Raw genomic sequence first — 21,519 nt, 5'->3', positions numbered from 1 at the left:
ACAGCCTTTGAAAGTTTCCTCCCGTGCCGAGGCCAGGCTTGTCCGAAGAGTCAAGGCTAACCCAAGGACAACAAGGAAGGAGCTCCGGGAAGATCTCATGGCAGTGGGGACATTGGTTTCAGTCAATACCATAAGTAACGTACTCCACCGCAATGGTCTCCGTTCCAGACGAGCCCGTAAGGTACCTTTACTTTCAAAGGGTCATGTCAAGGCTCGTCTACAGTTTGCTCATGATCACTTGGAGGACTCTGAGACTGACTGGTTCAAGGTTTTCTGGTCTGATGAGATCAAGATCGAGATCTTTGGTGCCAACCACACACGTGACGTTTGGAGACTGGATGGCACTGCATACGACCCCAAGAATACCATCCCTACAGTCAAGCATGGTGGTGGCAGCATCATGCTGTGGGGCTGTTTCTCAGCCAAGGGGCCTGGCCATCTGGTCCGCAACCATGGGAAGCACGGCCTACCTGGAGATTTTGGCCAAGAACCTCCGCTCCTCCATCAAGGATCTTAAGATGGGTCGTCATTTCATCTTCCAACAAGACAACGACCCAAAGCACACAGCCAAGAAAACCAAGGCCTGGTTCAAGAGGCAAAAAATCAAGGTGTTGTAGTGGCCTAGTCAGTCTCCTGACCTTAACCCAATTGAAAACTTGTGGAAGGAGCTCAAGATTAAAGTCCACATGAGACACCCAAAGAACCTAGATAACTTGGAGAAGATCTGCATGGAGGAGTGGGCCAAGATAACTCCAGAGACCTGTGCCGGCCTGATCAGGTCTTATAAAAGACGATTATTAGCTGTAATTGTATTCCACAAAATATTAAACCTAGGGGTTGAATAATAATTGACCCACACTTTTATGTTTAAAATTTATAAAAATTTAACTGAGCAACAAAACTTTTTGGTTTGTAAGATTTATGCATCTGTTAATAAATCCTGCTCTTGTTTGAAGTTTGAAGGCTCTAACTTATTTGCATCTTATTAAACCTGCTAAATCTGCAGGGGGTTGAATACTACTTGTAGGCACTGTATGCTTTGTTTTTCAATAATTTATCTCCCTTGTATTGGAGACTTTCTCCGATTTCTTAAAAAATTTCAAATAAAATTTATTGAAACTAAAAAGATTCCGGGCGTCTTTTGAGCTTTCTCATTGTCTTGTATTGTAAACAGTAGCGTAGCTAGCAGGGGGGCAGAGGGTGCGGTCGCCCCGGGCCCACCGCTCACAGGGGCCCACCTGGAGCTATGCTACACTTAATTATATCAGCGTGCACAGCCCGCGGTAGAGAAGAGGGAGACATGATCTCTCCCTGCACTACCGTGGGCTGTGGCTGAAGAGAGAAGAACATATTCTCCCCCCCCCCCCCCATGCTGATGCACGCTGAGTTCCAGGCCAGCACTGTACCTGACAGCTGCCTGCCTCAGTATTCTGCAGACGCACCCACATTGCAGGCTGAGGGGGCATGCCATGTCTGCTGCAGAGCAGACAGGAAGGAGCATCTTTTTCCAGTGAGACTGGAGAGGAGCAGGACACAGTGGTGTAAGTAGAGCTCACACTTCTGCTCTACTCTGCTGCTCTCCTGACAACACCCAGCAGGATTCCTGTGCTGTATCTGCAGATACTAAGGCACTGAAGATTTATGGCAGCTGGTCAGTAATGTGCACTCATAGAGTGAGTGACCCTGCCTGCAGTACCCCACAGATGAGGATATACAATATGTCTCTTTCCTATATATACCATATATGGGAAAGAGTCAACTATCCTCATGTGTGGGGTCCTGCAGCCAGGGTCACGTCTTTCAATGCACATTACTGACCAGTCTTGTCAATGTATATATGTATATATATATATATATATATATATATATATATATATACATATATATATATATATATATATATATATATATATATATCTATCTATATACATAATTGTCTAAGGGTCACTTCTGTCTGTCTGTCCTTCTGCCACGGTTATTGATTCGCTGATTGGTCTTGGCAGCTGCCTGTCATGGCTGCCGCGACCAATCAGTGACGGCCACAGTCCGATTAGTCCCTCCCCTACTCCCCTGCACTCACTGCCCGGCGCCCGCTCCATTATCCCCTCCGCTCACCGCTCACACAGGGTTAATGGCAGCGGTAACGGCCCGCGGTGTAACGCGCTCCGCTACCACTGCTATTAACCCTGTGTGTCCCCAACTATTTACTATTGATGCTGCCTATGCAGCATCAATAGTAAAAATAGGTCATGTTAAAAATAATTAAAAAAAACAAAAAACCTGCTATACTCACCCTCCGCCGCCTTTCCCGCTTCTCTGGACGCTCCCGGGACCGCTCCATTGCAAGCGCACGCTTCCGCTCCCAGGGCTGGTGTACGACAAGGACCTGCCGTGACGTCACGGTCATGTGACCGCGACGTCATCATAGGTCCTGCTCACACCAGCCCTGGGAGCGGAAGCGTGCGCTTGCAATGGCGCGGTCCCGGGAGCGTCCAGAGAAGCGGGAAAGGCGGCGGAGGGTGAGTATAGCAGGACTTCAACGAGCTATAGGTGAGTATATGTTTATTTGTTTTTTAAGTCTCTATACTACGTGGCTCTGTGCTGGGCAATATACTATGTGGCTGGAGAATATACTATGTGGCTCTGCTATATACTACGTGGCTGGGCAATATACTACGTGGCTGGGCAACATACTACGTGGGCTGTGCAATATACTACGTGGACATGCATATTCTAGAATACCCGATGCGTTAGAATCGGGCCACCATCTAGTATATATATATATATATATATATATATATATATATATATACAGTGGGGCAAAAAAGTATTTAGTCAGTCAGCAATAGTGCAAGTTCCACCACTTAAAAAGATGAGAGGCGTCTGTAATTTACATCATAGGTAGACCTCAACTATGGGAGACAAACTGAGAAAAAAAAATCCAGAAAATCACATTGTCTGTTTTTTTAACATTTTATTTGCATATTATGGTGGAAAATAAGTATTTGGTCAGAAACAAACAATCAAGATTTCTGGCTCTCACAGACCTGTAACTTCTTATTTAAGAGTCTCCTCTTTCCTCCACTCATTACCTGTAGTAATGGCACCTGTTTAAACTTGTTATCAGTATAAAAAGACACCTGTGTACACCCTCAAACAGTCTGACTCCAAACTCCACTATGGTGAAGACCAAAGAGCTGTCAAAGGACACCAGAAACAAAATTGTAGCCCTGCACCAGGCTGGGAAGACTGAATCTGCAATAGCCAACCAGCTTGGAGTGAAGAAATCAACAGTGGGAGCAATAATTAGAAAATGGAAGACATACAAGACCACTGATAATCTCCTTCGATCTGGGGCTCCACGCAAAATCCCACCCCGTGGGGTCAGAATGATCACATGACCGGTGAGCAAAAATCCCAGAACCACGTGGGGGGACCTAGTGAATGAACTGCAGAGAGCTGGGACCAATGTAACAAGGCCTGCCATAAGTAACACACTACGCCACCATGGACTCAGATCCTGCAGTGCCAGACGTGTCCCACTGCTTAAGCCAGTACATGTCCGGGCCCGTCTGAAGTTTGCTAGAGAGCATTTGGATGATCCAGAGGAGTTTTGGGAGAATGTCCTATGGTCTGATGAAACCAAACTGTAACTGTTTGGTAGAAACACAACTTGTCGTGTTTGGAGGAAAAAGAATACTGAGTTGCATCCATCAAACACCATACCTACTGTAAAGCATGGTGGTGGAAACATCATGCTTTGGGGCTGTTTCTCTGCAAAGGGGCCAGGACGACTGATCCGGGTACATGAAAGAATGAATGGGGCCATGTATCGTGAGATTTTGAGTGCAAACCTCCTTCCATCAGCAAGGGCATTGAAGATGAAACGTGGCTGGGTCTTTCAACATGACAATGATCCAAAGCACACCGCCAGGGCAACGAAGGAGTGGCTTCGTAAGAAGCATTTCAAGGTCCTGGAGTGGCCTAGCCAGTCTCCAGATCTCAACCCTATAGAAAACCTTTGGAGGGAGTTGAAAGTCCGTGTCGCCAAGCGAAAAGCCAAAAACATCACTGCTCTAGAGGAGATCTGCATGGAGGAATGGGCCAACATAGCAACAACAGTGTGTGGCAACCTTGTGAAGACTTACAGAAAACGTTTGACCTCTGTCATTGCCAACAAAGGATATATTACAAAGTATTGAGATGAAATTTTGTTTCTGACCAAATACTTATTTTCCACCATAATATGCAAATAAAATGTTAAAAAAACAGACAATGTGATTTTCTGGATTTTTTTTTCTCAGTTTGTCTCCCATAGTTGAGGTCTACCTATGATGTAAATTACAGACGCCTCTCATCTTTTTAAGTGGTGGAACTTGCACTATTGCTGACTGACTAAATACTTTTTTGCCCCACTGTATATAATCTCACTTGTCTGATAAGACCCCAACCCATATATATGTTCTATCCTGTAGCCTGGGTCAGGATCCTATCAGACCAGTGTCTGCATGATTTCATATCAGTAAATCTAAGGTGGTAAACACGAAAAATAAAAAAACACGAAATATGAAAAATAAAAGGTAAAACCTTTTATTAAAAAAGTTGAGGATGAATATATATTTACTATATGGAGACCCGATGCTATCGCATTGGGAGGGCGGTAATGTCACGATGGGGTCAGGCTTTGTAGCGTTGAGAATCTCTCCCCCCCATGTGCTCGCCCACCTATCCACTCTCTCTTTCCCCCGTCTGTGCTCTCTTCTCTGACCTGTCTACCGCATGTGCTCTGCGCTCCTCTTGTACAAAGATGGCGGCGGTCAGTGAGTCATTCGGCTGATCCCGGCAGTGGCATGTTTGCAACGGTGTTCCGCTGGTGGTACCGCTCAAGAGGATGAGTATAAAGTGTGTGTGTGTACTGCCTACGGCGTTTACAGTGGGTGTGTGGTGCGTACGGCATATACAGTGTGTGTGGTGGACGGTGTTCAGCTGGTGGTATCGCGCAAGAGGCTGGTATCGTAAACAGTTTCCAAATTGAGACACCCATCACTTGGGTGTCCCAATATGGTGGTCGGTGAACTTCCGCCTCTTAGAATTCTGGGATCTGGACACATCTGGACGGAACAGGATGTGAAGACATTACAGGGTAAGTATATTTCTCCTTCGCCTCATTGGGGGACACAGGACCATGGGTTATGCTGCTGTCACTAGGAGGCTGACACTAAGCTGAGACAAAAAAAGGTTAGCTCCTCCCCTGCAGTATACACCCTCGTACTGGCTTCCAGACACCCAGTTTAAGCTTAGTGTCCGTAGGAGGCACACTGATTTTTAATTTCTCGAATTTTTTCTTTTTAATCTATTCCGGACGAAGGGGGCGACGGGTCCTTTCAAGGTCCGATCTCCCCCGAACCAACAACAGGCGAGCACGGGAGTTTTACCTCTCCGTATCCTCTCCTGCGACGTGGGAGCCACTGCCTGAGCTGACATTTTTTGGGCGACGGTTTCTCCCCTAAAAGGGCCCCGATCTCCCCTTTTTTTTTTTTATACAGACGAGCACTGGTGTTTTCCTCCAGTATCCTCCTCTGCAGCCAGGCCTTTTTATTGCCGGACATATGCCCTGTCCACCAGGTTCTACCCTCGGCTGTACAGTGGCCCTATCCCCGTGGCGTCCGTGCAGACCACACTGCATCACCAATGTTCTGTGTGACTCAGGTGGTGGACGGTTCCTCTCCACCCCTCTCTCTCAGGGGCTGGTGGATTGAGGCTTCCCAATCCCTGCACCGTCCCAGCCAACCTAAGGTTCCTCTCACCTCCATAGGGGTAAGTGTTCCGTGGGGGATGGGGGGGTCACAGCGGTCCGGAGGGCTCCTCCTCAACTTGGCACATTGGCGGGCTGCAGCGCAGATGGTGGGCCGAGACGTCGGCCCTTTGCGGCCGCGCGCCGGGCCGGGGCCGCAAATTTAGTCCCCGGCTTCGGCCTGGCCGCTGGTCGCTGCCGATAGGCTCCGCCCACTCCTGCGCGTCATCGGCGGCGCCGCCCCCCGGTCCCTGGCGCTTCTCGCAGCCGCCGAGATCTCTCCCCTGATCTCGGCGGCCATCTTGGTCCTCACATACACGCCGCAGCTCCAGCTCTGCCGCATCCCGGAGGCACAGCGCCCACGTGCAGCTAGTTCCCTATCTCTGGATTCACAGCTCGGCTCCCCAGGACAGCGGGACACAGGACTGGGGTAAGGAGACATCGTCAGCCAGATTATAGCCCCTGTGGCTTCTTGTGCATTAGAGTCATGTCGCAGACTAGATCTAAAAAATCCTCTAAGGTGCATACGACCTTTTTTTCTGCGTGTACCACCTGTCAGGCCCCTCTTCCTAGGCCTCAAAGTTCCCCCCTCTGTTCTGCCTGCGATGCTCCATGTGCCCAGGAGCCCTCCACCGCCACCGACTCTGGCGTACCTAGTCCCCCCCCGTGGGTCGCTTCTCTCTCTCAATCCGTGGATTTTTTAGCCAACGCCATCAAATCCATTCAAAATCCTCCCGGGGAACGAGGTAACCCGTTACAGGCGTTAAGAGATCCCTCCATAGCAGGGGAATCGTCGGTTAGCAGGGGCCGCTCTCTCCATAAAGAGGCTCGGTCATCCCGAAAGCGGATCCGCCCTTCCTCTCCTGAACGCTCTCCTCGCCGCTCAGAATCTGGCAGCTCCCCCTCTCGCTCACCCTCTTTGGGGGCTCACAGCGTTCCCGACTCTGAACATGAGTCCGAGGTATCATTGGACCCGGAGGCTCCGGAGTTCAGAGCTACGGTCGACTCCCTCATTGTAGCAGTCAATCACGCTCTTAAGGTGGAGGATGACGCTAATTCCGCTCCGGAACACGCGGTCTCTTTTACCAGATCCAAACGTTCCCACAAATCCTTTGCCTCTCATCCAGCCTTTCTGGATATAGTCAGGCGTCACAGGGAGCATCCAGATAAGCGGTTCACGGGTAAGAAGGATCTGCTATCTAAGTACCCCTTCTCAGCGGATCTCGTGAAAGACTGGACGGATACTCCTTTAGTAGATCCGCCGGTCTCACGCCTAGCTTCTAAAACGCTTCTTTCAGTTCCGGAGGGCGCGTCAATTAAGAGCCCCACCGAACGCCAGATAGACTCGCTAGCTCGTTCGGTGTATGAAGCCTCTGGCTCTTCCCTGTCCCCCTCCTTCGCAGCGGCTTGGGTGTCCAAGGCTATGGTCTCCTGGGCGGATGCTCTAGCGAAATCCATTAACGAACAGGACCTCCCGTCTGATATGGCAGACCTAGCCAAGCAGTTAGCCATGGCTAGCGATTATGTGATGTTCGCATCCCTCGACGCGGCGAATTGCGTAGCATCCGCGGCTTCCAACGCCGTCGCTATCAGAAGGGCTCTTTGGCTCAGGGAGTGGCGCACAGATTCCTCCTCTAAGAAATCTCTGATCTCCCTCCCTTTTCAAAGCGGGCGTCTTTTCGGCGAAAAGCTTGACCAGCTTATTTCCGACGCCACAGGGGGAAAGAGCAAGTTCCTTCCCCAACAGAGGCCCAAGGCGGCCTTCCAGCGCCAGCCTTACTTTCGCTTTCGGCCCTTTCGTACCAGCCCAGCCTGGTCCAATCCTACTGGTCTTCCCAGATCGGACCGTTCCGCTCGCACTGACAGAGACGCTCGTCCCTCCTTCAGGCCTATTCCTTCCTGGCGCGGGAAACCGAGACAACCCAGATCCCGAGGGTCCAGACCTCCCAGATTCCCGTCTCAATGACTCGGGAACGGCGCCAGTCGATACCATCAGAGTAGGCGGACGCCTGCTCCTTTTTCAGCAAGCCTGGCTCTCCGTCGTGCACGACGAATGGGTCAGGGATCTGGTATCGTCAGGCTACAAGATAGAGTTCTCCTCTCCTCCTCCAACTCGGTTTTTCCCCTCTCGTCTTCCCAGCTCGGCAGCTCAGGCTCGCGCCCTTCTTTGCGCCATCCACTCCCTCCGCCAGAGCGGGGTCATTGTCCCGGTCCGGGAACACGAGAGGTTCAAAGGTTTCTACTCAAACCTCTTCGTCGTGCCAAAGAAGGACGGAAAAGTGCGGCCCATTTTGGATCTGAAGCTCCTGAACAAGTGCGTAAGAGTCCGGCACTTCAGGATGGAATCGCTCAGATCGGTCATCTCTTCGATGGAAAGAGGGGAATTTCTGGCCTCGATAGACATCAAGGATGCCTATCTTCACATTCCGATTTTTCCGTCTCATCAGAGGTTCCTCCGCTTTGCCATTCGGGAGGACCACTTCCAGTTCACGGCCTTACCCTTCGGTCTCGCCACGGCGCCCAGGGTATTTACCAAGGTCATGGCGGCTGTCATGGCCATCCTTCATTCTCGAGGAGTCGTCGTGTTACCTTACTTAGACGATCTCCTCATAAAGGGCCCGTCTTTTCAAGCCTGCGAGTCAAGCGTCCACATTACCCTGGATTCTCTTTCGCGCCTAGGTTGGTTGATCAACTGGGACAAATCCGCTCCCGTTCCGGCCCGTCGGATCTCCTTTCTGGGAATGATCCTGGACACTTCGAGGGGTCTGGTCTTGCTTCCTCGGTCCAAGGCCCAAGCACTTCAGAAGGGAGCCCGAACGCTCTGTCACCCCCGCCCGCGAACCATTCGGTTCGCCATGAAGATTTTGGGGAAGATGGTTGCCACAATCGAAGCAGTTTGTTTTGCTCAACTCCATCTCCGTCCCTTGCAACAGGCTTTGCTGGACATCTGGGACAGGAGTATCTCATCTCTCGACCGCCCTTGTCCCCTGTCCCCGCGGGTCAGACAATCTCTCGTATGGTGGACCCTGGGCCCATCTCTTCTCCAGGGGAAGTCCTTCCTCCCGATCCACTGGTTAGTGGTAACTACCGACGTCAGTCTCCTTGGCTGGGGGGCGGTGTTCCTCCACCACTCTGCCCAGGGCCGCTGGACAGTTCGGGAATCCAAACTCCCCATCAACATCCTGGAGATTCGTGCTATCAGACTTGCACTGAGTCACTTTCACGCCCTGCTCGCGGGTCACCCAGTACGAGTCCAATCGGACAACGTCACGGCGGTGGCTTACATCAACCACCAGGGGGGTACCCGCAGCAGGGCGGCGATGCAGGAAGTCTCCCTCATCCTTCGTTGGGCCGAAACCAACCATTCCATCATCTCTGCGGTGCACATTCCAGGAGTCGAGAACTGGGCGGCGGACTTCCTGAGCCGCCAGGGCCTTGCCTCGGGGGAGTGGGAACTCCACCCAGAGGTTTTTCACCAGATCTGTCTTCGCTGGGGGACCCCGGACATGGATCTGATGGCGTCCAGATTGAACGCCAAAGTCCACAACTTCATTGCTCGATCTCGGGATCCCCAGGCCATAGGAGTGGACGCGCTGATCTCTCCGTGGCATCAATTTCAGCTCCCATACGTGTTCCCTCCCCTTCCCTTACTGCCGAAGGTGATCCGAAAGATCAAGACGGAGGGAGTTCCAGTCATCCTGGTCGCCCCAGACTGGCCTCGTCGCGCTTGGTACGCGGAGCTCGTTCAGCTCGTAGCCGACGTTCCCTTGCGGTTGCCAGACCGCCCAGACCTGCTTCGCCAAGGACCGATCTACCATCAGAGCTCAGGGGCCCTACGTTTAACGGCGTGGCTGTTGAAACCTGGATTCTAACTCGTGCCGGTTTCTCTCAGCAGGTCATCCCCACCATGTTAAGTGCTCGCAAGGCGTCTTCCGCCTCCATCTACCACCGCGTCTGGAAAACCTTCTTCTCATGGTGCAGGCTCCGGGGTCACCCTCTGCTCGTTTTCTCTATCCCTTGCATCTTGAATTTCCTTCAGTCTGGTCTGGACTCCGGTTTGGCCCTGAGTTCCCTCAAAGGTCAGATCTCAGCGTTATCCGTGCTTTTCCAGCGTAGGATCGCCACCAACCTTCAGGTCAAGACTTTCATCCAGGGAGTCTCCCATGTGGTTCCTCCCTACAGGATGCCGCTAGAGACCTGGGATCTCAACTTGGTTCTGGGGGTTCTTCAGGAACCTCCGTTCGAACCCCTTCAAGACGTTCCGCTCTCTGTCCTCTCTTGGAAGGTTGCCTTCCTGGTAGCGGTGACGTCCATCAGAAGGGTTTCAGAGCTCGCCGCTTTATCCTGCCGGGTTCCTTTCCTTGCCTTTCATCAGGACAAGGTAGTCCTATGTCCTTCTCCGGCATTTCTTCCGAAGGTGGTCTCATCTTTCCATCTCAATGAGGACATCATTCTTCCCTCCTTTTGCCCGCAGCCCAAACATAGGGTCGAGAAAGCTCTCCATACCCTGGACGTGGTAAGGGCCCTCAGGAGGTACATTTCCAGAACGGCTCACTTCAGGAAATCGGACGCCCTTTTCGTGCTCCCGGAAGGTCACAGAAAGGGTTTGGCTGCGTCTAAATCCACGATAGCCAGATGGATCCGATCTGCTATCCAGGAATCCTATCGGGTCAGGGGCAGTCCTATCCCGGCGGGGATTAGAGCTCACTCCACTCGGTGGATGGGTGCTTCCTGGGCCATCTGGCACCAGGCAACAGCGGAGCAGGTTTGCAAGGCCGCAACGTGGTCCAGCCTGCATACTTTCACAAAGCATTACAATGTTCACATTCACTCCTCTGCGGACGCGGCCCTTGGCAGGCGCATCCTGCAGGCGGCCATTGCGCATTTGTAGTCAGATGGTACACGGAGTTATTTTGGTTGTATTGTTTCCCTCCCAGGGACTGCTTTGGGACGTCCCATGGTCCTGTGTCCCCCAATGAGGCGAAGGAGAAATAGGGATTTTTGTGTGTACTCACCGTAAAATCCTTTTCTCCGAGCCACTCATTGGGGGACACAGCACCCACCCTGGTAGCCTTTCGGCTCGTGATCTTGTTTTTTTGATCTTGACTGTTTGTTTGACATGTTATATTCTAATGTTACGTGTTATATTGTTACTATCCTACTGCTTTTGCACTAAACTGGGTGTCTGGAAGCCAGTACGAGGGTGTATACTGCAGGGGAGGAGCTAACCTTTTTTTGTCTCAGCTTAGTGTCAGCCTCCTAGTGACAGCAGCATAACCCATGGTCCTGTGTCCCCCAATGAGTGGCTCGGAGAAAAGGATTTTACGGTGAGTACACACAAAAATCCCTATATTAAGATGAAAAATAGCCAGACAGAAGAAAATAGAAACAGCAAGTAGGTGCATATAGAAAATCACATATGGGTGCGTGTTATGGCTGGCAATCAGGCAACACAGCGTGCAGTAATCAGCGCACATACAGAGATCTGGCAATAACCAAAAACAATAGGACGAGCTCTGAGACGTGGAATCTCTGTAGACTGCAGTACCTGATCTATCCTCACACAACTATAAGCAGCAGTGGATTGCGCCTATCACTACCTATGCAACTCGGCACTGCCTGAGGAGCTGACTAGCCTGAAGATAGAAATACAAGCCTGACTTACCTCAGAGAAATACCCCAAAGGAATAGGCAGCCCCCCACATATAATGACTGTTAGCAAGATGAAAAGACAAACGTAGGAATGAAATAGATTCAGCAAAGTGAGGCCCGATATTCTAGACAGAGCGAGGATAGCAAAGAGAACTATGCAGTCTACAAAAAACCCTAAAACGAAAACCACGCAAAGGGGCAAAAGACCCACCGTGCCGAACTAACAGCACGGCGGTGCACCCCTTTGCTTCTCAGAGCTTCCAGCAAAAGATAATAGCAAGCTGGACAGAAAAAACAGAAAACAAACTAGAAGCACTTATCTAGCAGAGCAGCAGGCCCAAAGAAAGATGCAGTAGCTCAGATCCAACACTGGAACATTGACAAGGAGCAAGGAAGACAGACTCAGGTGGAGCTAAATAGCAAGGCAGCCAACGAGCTCACCAAAACACCTGAGGGAGGAAGCCCAGAGACTGCAATACCACTTGTGACCACAGAAGTGAACTCAGCCACAGAATTCACAACAGTACCCCCCCCTTGAGGAGGGGTCACCGAACCCTCACCAGAACCCCCAGGCCGACCACATGAAAGGCACGAACAAGATCTGGGGCATGGACATCAGAGGCAAAAACCCAGGAATTATCTTCCTGAGCATAACCCTTCCATTTGACCAGATACTGGAGTTTCCGTCTAGAGACACGAGAATCCAAAATCTTCTCCACAATATACTCCAATTCCCCCTCTACCAAAACAGGGGCAGGAGGCTCCACAGATGGAACCATAGGTGCCACGTATCTCCTCAACAACGACCTATGGAATACATTATGTATGGAAAAGGAGTCTGGGAGGGTCAGACGAAAAGACACCGGATTGAGAATCTCAGAAATCCTATACGGACCAATAAAACGAGGTTTAAATTTAGGAGAGGAAACCTTCATAGGAATATGACGAGAAGATAACCAAACCAGATCCCCAACACGAAGTCGGGGTCCCACACGGCGTCTGCGATTAGCGAAAAGCTGAGCCTTCTCCTGGGACAAGGTCAAATTGTCCACTACCTGAGTCCAGATCTGCTGCAACCTGTCCACCACAGAATCCACACCAGGACAGTCCGAAGACTCAACCTGTCCTGAAGAGAAACGAGGATGGAACCCAGAATTGCAGAAAAATGGAGAGACCAAGGTAGCCGAGCTGGCCCGATTATTAAGGGCGAACTCAGCCAACGGCAAAAATGACACCCAATCATCCTGGTCAGCGGAAACAAAACATCTCAGATATGTTTCCAAGGTCTGATTGGTTCGTTCGGTCTGGCCATTAGTCTGAGGATGGAAGGCCGAGGAGAAAGATAGGTCAATGCCCATCCTACCACAAAAGGCTCGCCAGAACCTCGAGACAAACTGGGAACCTCTGTCAGAAACAATATTCTCAGGAATGCCATGTAAACGAACCACATGCTGGAAGAACAAAGGCACCAAATCAGAGGAGGAAGGCAATTTAACCAAGGGCACCAGATGGACCATTTTAGAAAAGCGATCACAGACCACCCAAATGACCGACATTTTTTGAGAAACGGGAAGGTCAGAAATGAAATCCATCGAAATATGTGTCCAAGGCCTCTTCGGGACCGGCAAGGGCAAAAGCAACCCACTGGCACGTGAACAGCAGGGCTTAGCCCTAGCACAAATTCCACAGGACTGCACAAAAGCACGCACATCCCGTGACAGAGACGGCCACCAGAAGGATCTAGCAACCAACTCCCTGGTACCAAAGATTCCTGGATGACCGGCCAGCACCGAACAATGAAGTTCAGAGATAACTTTACTAGTCCACCTATCAGGGACGAACAGTTTCTCGGCCGGACAACGATCAGGTTTATTAGCCTGAAATTTCTGCAACACTCTCCGCAAATCAGGGGAGATGGCAGACACAATGACTCCTTCCTTGAGGATACTCGCCGGCTCAGATAACCCCGGAGAGTCGGGCACAAAACTCCTAGACAGAGCATCCGCCTTCACATTTTTAGAGCCCGGAAGGTATGAAATCACAAAATCAAAACGAGCAAAAAATAACGACCAACGGGCCTGTCTAGGATTCAAGCGCTTGGCAGACTCAAGATAAGTAAGGTTCTTATGATCAGTCAAAACCACCACGCGATGCTTAGCACCCTCAAGCCAATGACGCCACTCCTCGAATGCCCACTTCATGGCCAGCAACTCTCGGTTGCCCACATCATAATTACGCTCAGCAGCAGAAAATTTCCTGGAAAAGAAAGCACATGGTTTGAACACTGAGCAACCAGAACCTCTCTGTGACAAAACCGCCCCTGCACCAATCTCAGAAGCATCAACCTCGACCTGGAACGGAAGAGAAACATCAGGTTGACACAACACAGGGGCACAGCAAAAACGACGCTTCAACTCCTGAAAAGCCTCCATGGCAGCAGAAGACCAATTAACCAAATCAGCACCCTTCTTGGTCAAATCGGTCAATGGTCTGGCAATGCCAGAAAAATTACAGATGAAGCGACGATAAAAATTAGCAAAGCCCAGGAATTTCTGCAGACTTTTTAGAGATGTCGGCTGAGTCCAATCCTGGATGGCCTGAACCTTAACCGGATCCATCTCGATAGTAGAAGGGGAAAAGATGAACCCCAAAAATGAAACTTTCTGCACACCGAAGAGACACTTTGATCCCTTCACGAACAAGGAATTAGCACGCAGTACCTGGAAAACCATTCTGACTTGCTTCACATGAGACTCCCAATCATCTGAGAAGATCAAAATGTCATCCAAGTAAACAATCAAGAATTTATCCAGATACTCACGGAAAATGTCATGCATAAAAGACTGAAAAACAGATGGAGCATTGGCAAGTCCGAACGGCATCACCAGATACTCAAAATGACCCTCGGGCGTATTAAATGCCGTTTTCCATTCATCTCCCTGCCTGATTCTCACCAGATTATACGCACCACGAAGATCAATCTTAGTAAACCAACTAGCCCCCTTAATCCGAGCAAACAAGTCAGAAATCAATGGCAAGGGATACTGAAACTTAACAGTGATCTTATTAAGAAGGCGGTAATCAATACACGGTCTTAGCGAACCATCCTTCTTGGCTACAAAAAAGAACCCTGCTCCCAATGGTGACGACGATGGGCGAATATGTCCCTTCTCCAGGGACTCCTTCACATAACTGCGCACAGCGGTGTGTTCAGGTACGGACAAATTAAATAAACGACCCTTAGGGAATTTACTACCAGGAATCAAATCGATAGCACAATCACAATTCCTATGCGGAGGTAGGGCATCAGACTTGGACTCTTCAAATACATCCTGAAAGTCCGACAAGAACTCTGGGATGTCAGAAGGAATGGATGACGAAATAGACAAAAATGGAACATCACCATGTACTCCCTGACAACCCCAGCTGGTTACCGACATAGAGTTCCAATCCAATACTGGATTATGGGTTTGTAGCCATGGCAACCCCAACACGACCACATCATGCAAATTATGCAGTACCAGAAAGCGAATAACTTCCTGATGTGCAGGAGCCATGCACATGGTCAGCTGGGCCCAGTACTGAGGCTTATTCTTGGCCAAAGGTGTAGCATCAATTCCTCTCAACGGAATAGGACACCGCAAAGGCTCCAAGAAAAATCCACAACGTTTAGCATAATCCAAATCCATCAGATTCAGGGCAGCGCCTGAATCCACAAACGCCATGACAGAATACGATGACAAAGAGCACATTAAGGTAATGGACAAAAGGAATTTGGACTGTACAGTACCAATAACGGCAGAGCTATCGAACCGCCTAGTGCGTTTAGGACAATTAGAAATAGCATGAGTAGAATCACCACAATAGAAACACAGTCTGTTCAGACGTCTGTGTTCTTGCCGTTCTACTTTAGTCATAGTCCTGTCGCACTGCATAGGCTTAGGTTTACTCTCAGACAATACCGCCAAATGGTGCACAGATTTACGCTCGCGCAAGCGACGACTGATCTGAATGGCCAAGGACATAGACTCATTCAAACCAGCAGGCATAGGAAATCCCACCATTACATCCTTAAGAGCTTCAGAGAGACCCTTTCTGAACAAAGCCGCTAGTGCAGATTCATTCCACAGAGTGAGTACTGACCACTTCCTAAATTTCTGACAATATACTTCTACATCATCCTGACCCTGGCATAAAGCCAGCAGATTTTTCTCAGCCTGATCCACTGAATTAGGCTCATCGTAAAGCAATCCCAGCGCCTGGAAAAATGCATCAACATTACTCAATGCAGAATCTCCTGGTGCAAGAGAAAACGCCCAGTCCTGTGGGTCGCCGCGCAAAAAAGAAATAATAATCAAAACCTGTTGAATAGGATTACCAGAAGAATGAGGTTTTAAGGCCAAAAATAGCTTACAATTATTTCTGAAGCTCAGGAACTTAGTTCTGTCACCAAAAAACAAATCAGGAATCGGAATTCTTGGTTCTAGCATCGATTTCTGATCAATAGTATCTTGAATCTTTTGTACATTTACAACGAGATTATCCATTGAGGAGCACAGAGCCTGAATATCCATGTCCACAGCTGTGTCCTGAAGCACTCTAATGTCTAGGGGAAAAAAAAGACTGAAGACAGAGCTAAGAAAAAAAAATGATGTCAGGATTTCTTTTTTCCCTCTATTGGGAATCATTGGTGTGGCTCCTTGTACTGTTATGGCTGGCAATCAGGCAACACAGCGTGCAGTAATCAGCGCACATACAGAGATCTGGCAATAACCAAAAACAATAGGACGAGCTCTGAGACGTGGAATCTCTGTAGACTGCAGTACCTGATCTATCCTCACACAACTATAAGCAGCAGTGGATTGCGCCTATCACTACCTATGCAACTCGGCACTGCCTGAGGAGCTGACTAGCCTGAAGATAGAAATACAAGCCTGACTTACCTCAGAGAAATACCCCAAAGGAATAGGCAGCCCCCCACATATAATGACTGTTAGCAAGATGAAAAGACAAACGTAGGAATGAAATAGATTCAGCAAAGTGAGGCCCGATATTCTAGACAGAGCGAGGATAGCAAAGAGAACTATGCAGTCTACAAAAAACCCTAAAACGAAAACCACGCAAAGGGGCAAAAGACCCACCGTGCCGAACTAACAGCACGGCGGTGCACCCCTTTGCTTCTCAGAGCTTCCAGCAAAAGATAATAGCAAGCTGGACAGAAAAAACAGAAAACAAACTAGAAGCACTTATCTAGCAGAGCAGCAGGCCCAAAGAAAGATGCAGTAGCTCAGATCCAACACTGGAACATTGACAAGGAGCAAGGAAGACAGACTCAGGTGGAGCTAAATAGCAAGGCAGCCAACGAGCTCACCAAAACACCTGAGGGAGGAAGCCCAGAGACTGCAATACCAATTGTGACCACAGAAGTGAACTCAGCCACAGAATTCACAACAGGTGCGGGTCCATTTACATATACTCAGTCTAGACCACAAGATCCCCAAGGGGGAGAAGAGGAAAAAGGAACAGAAGAGCCAGGGGGTGTACTTTTTTCTTTAGATGGGTAATATTCTACCTCCCCCTCTTTTTTTCTGATTCCCTCATTTCCATTTCCCTCTTTGGGGTCTTGTCCAGACAAGAGTATTCCTTTAGGGTTACCTGGACACATTCAGGGAGCTATACCCATATGATGGCCTCTATACACACCCACTGGCTGTTTCTTCTATTTATGTCTTTGTCATATATTTCAGTGCTGTACAAGTATCAGCCCCCAGAGAAGGACAGACAGTGACCAGAATCCAAGGAGTGGAAGCTACAGCGGGTTCCATTATACAGCGTGGAAGCTAATGCAGGGGTCATTATACAGCGTCGACACTAATGGAGGGGTCATTATACAGCATGGACACTAATGCAGGGGTCATTATACAGTGTGGAAGCTAATGGAGGGGTCATTATATAGTGTGGTAGATAATGTGGGAGCCGTTACACAGCGTGGGACCTAAGGCAGGAGTCATACAGTGTGGGAGCTAACGCACGGGTCACTATACAGTTTGAAGGTTGCTGTCGGGCCATCATACATTGTAGGGGCCTATATACAGTGTGGGGACTACTGTGGGGGGCCTGTAAAGAGTTTGGGGCTACTGTGAGAGCACAAAGGAGACATTGTACTATGTAAGGGCACAGTGGTGGCATTCCTATGTGATGCAGTATGAGGAGCATTGCATTTGTACCACACAGCAGGAGCAGTAATAGGGACACATACGGCAGCCGGGGCTCAGTATTGGGGTATCAGGTGCAGTAATAGGGACACATACGGCAGCAGCGGCTCAGTATTGGGGTATCAGGGGCAGTAATAGGGACACATACAGCAGCAGCGGCTCAGTATTGGGGTATCAGATGCAGTAATAGGGACACATACGGCAGCAGCGGCTCAGTATTGGGGTATCAGGGGCAGTAATAGGGACACATACGGCAGCAGCAGCTCATTATTGGGGTATCAGCGGCAGTAATAGGGACACATACGGCAGCAGCGGCTCAGTATTGGGGTATCAGGGGCAGTAATAGGGACACATACGGCAGCAGCGGCTCAGTATTGGGGTATCAGGGGCAGTAATAGGGTCACATACGGCAGCAGAGGCTCAGTATTGGGGTATCAGGGGCAGTAATAGGGACACATACGGCAACAGCGGCTCAGTATTGGGGTATCAGCAGGATGAGGGGTTTGTGCAGGTTGGGAATAGATGGTGATGGCTGGAATATGAGAAGTGAAATGTGTCTTTGTTGTAATTTCTGCAGACGAGTCCTGGGTGGAGAAGTCGCCATGTCGGTCTGGACCAGATGGAAAAGGCGGGAAAAGTGAACGATTCCATCAGAAAGAACGTCAGTGGTAAGTCATCATCTGTAACTGTGCTGTTATCACTTGTATGCTTTGTAGGACTGGTATCTACCCCATATGGTCACAATATGGCGGTAATATCAGTATTGGTCTTGTGGAGATGATTTTTTTTTTTTAGTTGCAGCAGGATCATCTGCTGACGTTCTCCTATGTCCGCTATTAGGTCGGCGTCACACACAGCGTATGAAAATACGGTCCGTATATTACGGCCGTAATACGCTGAAAAGTCCCGAAAGTAGTGGTCCGTAGCTCCTCCGTAGGCAGGGTGTGTCACCGTTTTTTGCGCATGGCATCCTCCGTATGTAATCCGTATGGCAGCCGTAATGCGTGTTTTTAGCGCAGGCTTGCAAAACCGACATACTGCTATACAAGGGATCCATGTGTTAAAAAAAACCAAACATATATACTGTCTCTCTCTCTCTCTCTATATATATATGTCAGTAGACACATATATATATATATATATATATTATTGCTTCATACAGCGCGAGATAGCAGAAAGCCGGTAATTCAATTACCGGCTTTTCCTATCTCCTTCCTAAACCCGACATGATATGAGACATGGTTACATACAGTAAACCATCTCATATCACCATTTTTTTTGCATATTCCACACTACTGTCAGTAGTGTGTCTATGCAAAATTTGGCCGTTCTAGCTAGTAAATTAAGGGGTTAAATGGCGGAAAAAATTGGCGTGGGCTCCCGCACAATTTTCTCCGCCAGAGTAGTAAAGCCAGTGACTGAGGGCAGATATTAATAGCCTGGAGAGGGTCCATGGTTATAGGATTCCCCCTGGCTAAAAACATCTGCCCCCAGCCACCCCAGAACAGGCACATCTGGAAGATGCGCCTATTCAGGCACTTGGCCACTCTCTTCCCATTCCCGTGTAGCGGTGGGATATGGGGTAATGAAGGGTTAATGCCACCTTGCTATTGTAAGGTGACATTAAGCCAAATTAATAATGGAGAGGCGTCAATTATGACACCTATCCATTATTAATCCAATACTAGTAAAGGGTTAAATAAAAAAACACACACACATTATTAAAAATTAATTTATTGAAAAAATCACAAAGGCTGTTGTATTAATTTATTCTACTCTCAATCCACTCACTGAAGACCCTCGCTTTGTAAATAAAAAAAAATAATAAACCAACAATATACATACCTTCCGAGGATCTGTAAGGTGCAACGATGTAGATCCATCTGAAGGGGTTAAAATATTTTGCAGACACGAGCTCCGCTAATGCAGGATGCTCATTTCTGCAAAACCCCGGCGAATGAAGCTAAATATAGATCAATGAGCTATATTTAGCTTCATTTGCGGTGAGGCGCCCTCTGCTGGCTGTCCTCATATGAACTCGAGCCAGGGAGCTTTCTAAGAAAGTTCCCACGATCTAGGAACAGCCAACAGAGGGCGCCTCACCGCAAATGAAGCTAAATATAGCTCATTGATCTATATTTAGCTTCATTCGCCGGGGTTTTGCAGAAATGAGCATCCTGCATTAGCGGAGCTCGTGTCTGCAAAATATTTTAACCCCTTCAGATGGATCTACATCGTTGCACCTTACAGATCCTCGGAAGGTATGTATATTGTTGGTTTATTATTTTTTTTTATTTACAGAGCGAGGGTCTTCAGTGAGTGGATTGAGAGTAGAATAAATTAATACAACAGCTTTTGTGATTTTTTCAATAAATTAATTTTTAATAATGTGTGTGTTTTTTTTTATTTAACCCTTTACTAGTATTGGATTAATAATGGATAGGTGTCATAATTTGGCTTAATGTCACCTTACAATAGCAAGGTGGCATTAACCCTTCATTACCCCATATCCCACGGCTACACGGGAATGGGAAGGGAGTGGCCAAGTGCCAGAATAGGCGCATCTTCCAGATGCGCCTTTTCTGGGGTGGCTGGGGGCAGATGTTTTTAGCCAGGGGGGGGGGGGCAATAACCATGGACCCTCTCCAGGCTATTAATATCTGCCCTCAGTCACTGGCTTTACTACTCTGGCGGAGAAAATTGTGCGGGAGCCCACGCCAATTTTTTCCGCCATTTAACCCCTTATTTTACTAGCTAGAACGGCCAAATTTTGCACATACACACTACTAACATTAGTAGTGTGGAATATGCAAAAAAATGGTGATATGAGATGGTTTACTGTATGTAAACCAGGTCTCATATCATGTCGGGTTTAGGAAGGAGAAAGCTAAAGCCGGTAATTGAATTACCGGCTTTTCTCTCTAACAGCGCTGCGTATTCCTTTCAAGTCACACTGCTGGTCCGTCTGGAATCCGTATTTTTGGGGCTTCCATAGACTTTCATTGACGTTTTATTTGCGCAATACGGTGACAAACGCAGCATGCTGCGATTTTCTACGGCCGTAGAAAGCCGTATAATACGGATCAGTTTAATACGGCAGATAGGAGCAGGGGCATAGAGAATAATTGTGCCGTATTTTTTGCGAGTTTTACGGACGTAGTTTCTGCGCTCTTACGTCCGTAAAACTCGCAAGTGTGACGCCGGCCTAAGGGTGCATCACCATAGTTGTAATCAGAGGTTAGGGGCCCACTCAGATGTCTCGCCCCCCCTAGGCTGAACCCCTAGCTACGCCTCTGATTGTAACGTATAGAGTGTCAGAGTGGGAATCACCTGGAAAATGGTCAAATCAATTCATTTAACTACTCTGTATTTTTAGAAACCTAAAGCCGTTAAATGGTGATCAGAAGCCTGAACATTTGAACAGCAAGAGTGAGGACGGACCTGGATGAAAAAGTAATTTTGTGGATATACCCTTAAAATGCATCAAACTTTGATAAATCGTGTACATCGTTAGATCAGACTAAAGGCCCCGTCACACATAGCGACGCTGCAGCGATACCGACAACGATCCGGATCGCTGCAGCGTCGCTGTTTGGTCGCTGGAGAGCTGTCACACAGACCGCTCTCCAGCGACCAACGATCCCGAGGTCCCCGGTAACCAGGGTAAACATCGGGTAACTAAGCGCAGGGCCGCGCTTAGTAACCCGATGTTTACCCTGGTTACCATCGTTAAAGTAAAAAAAAAAAAAACGCTACATACTTACCTATCGCTGTCTGTCCTCGGCGCTCTGCTTCTCTGGTCTGGCTGTGAGCACAGCGGCCGGAAAGCAGAGCGGTGACGTCACCGCTCTGCTTTCC

The 21,519-nt window shown here is 48.8% G+C and overlaps 1 long non-coding RNA gene across 1 annotated transcript; it reads left to right on the top strand.

Annotated features, from left to right (window-relative positions):
• The first annotated feature begins 1,438 nt into the window (after positions 1-1,438).
• On the top strand, positions 1,439-21,122 carry LOC138657708 (uncharacterized). The gene is made up of 3 exons (XR_011317148.1): positions 1,439-1,541; positions 18,239-18,329; positions 21,038-21,122. It is a non-coding gene; the product is annotated as an uncharacterized lncRNA (long non-coding RNA).
• Positions 21,123-21,519: the final 397 nt, after the last annotated feature.

Source organism: Ranitomeya imitator, chromosome 1 (assembly GCF_032444005.1).
Source record: "Ranitomeya imitator isolate aRanImi1 chromosome 1, aRanImi1.pri, whole genome shotgun sequence".
NCBI classification, from domain to species: Eukaryota; Metazoa; Chordata; class Amphibia; order Anura; family Dendrobatidae; genus Ranitomeya; species Ranitomeya imitator.
This window is presented reverse-complemented; position numbering and strand designations above follow the sequence as displayed.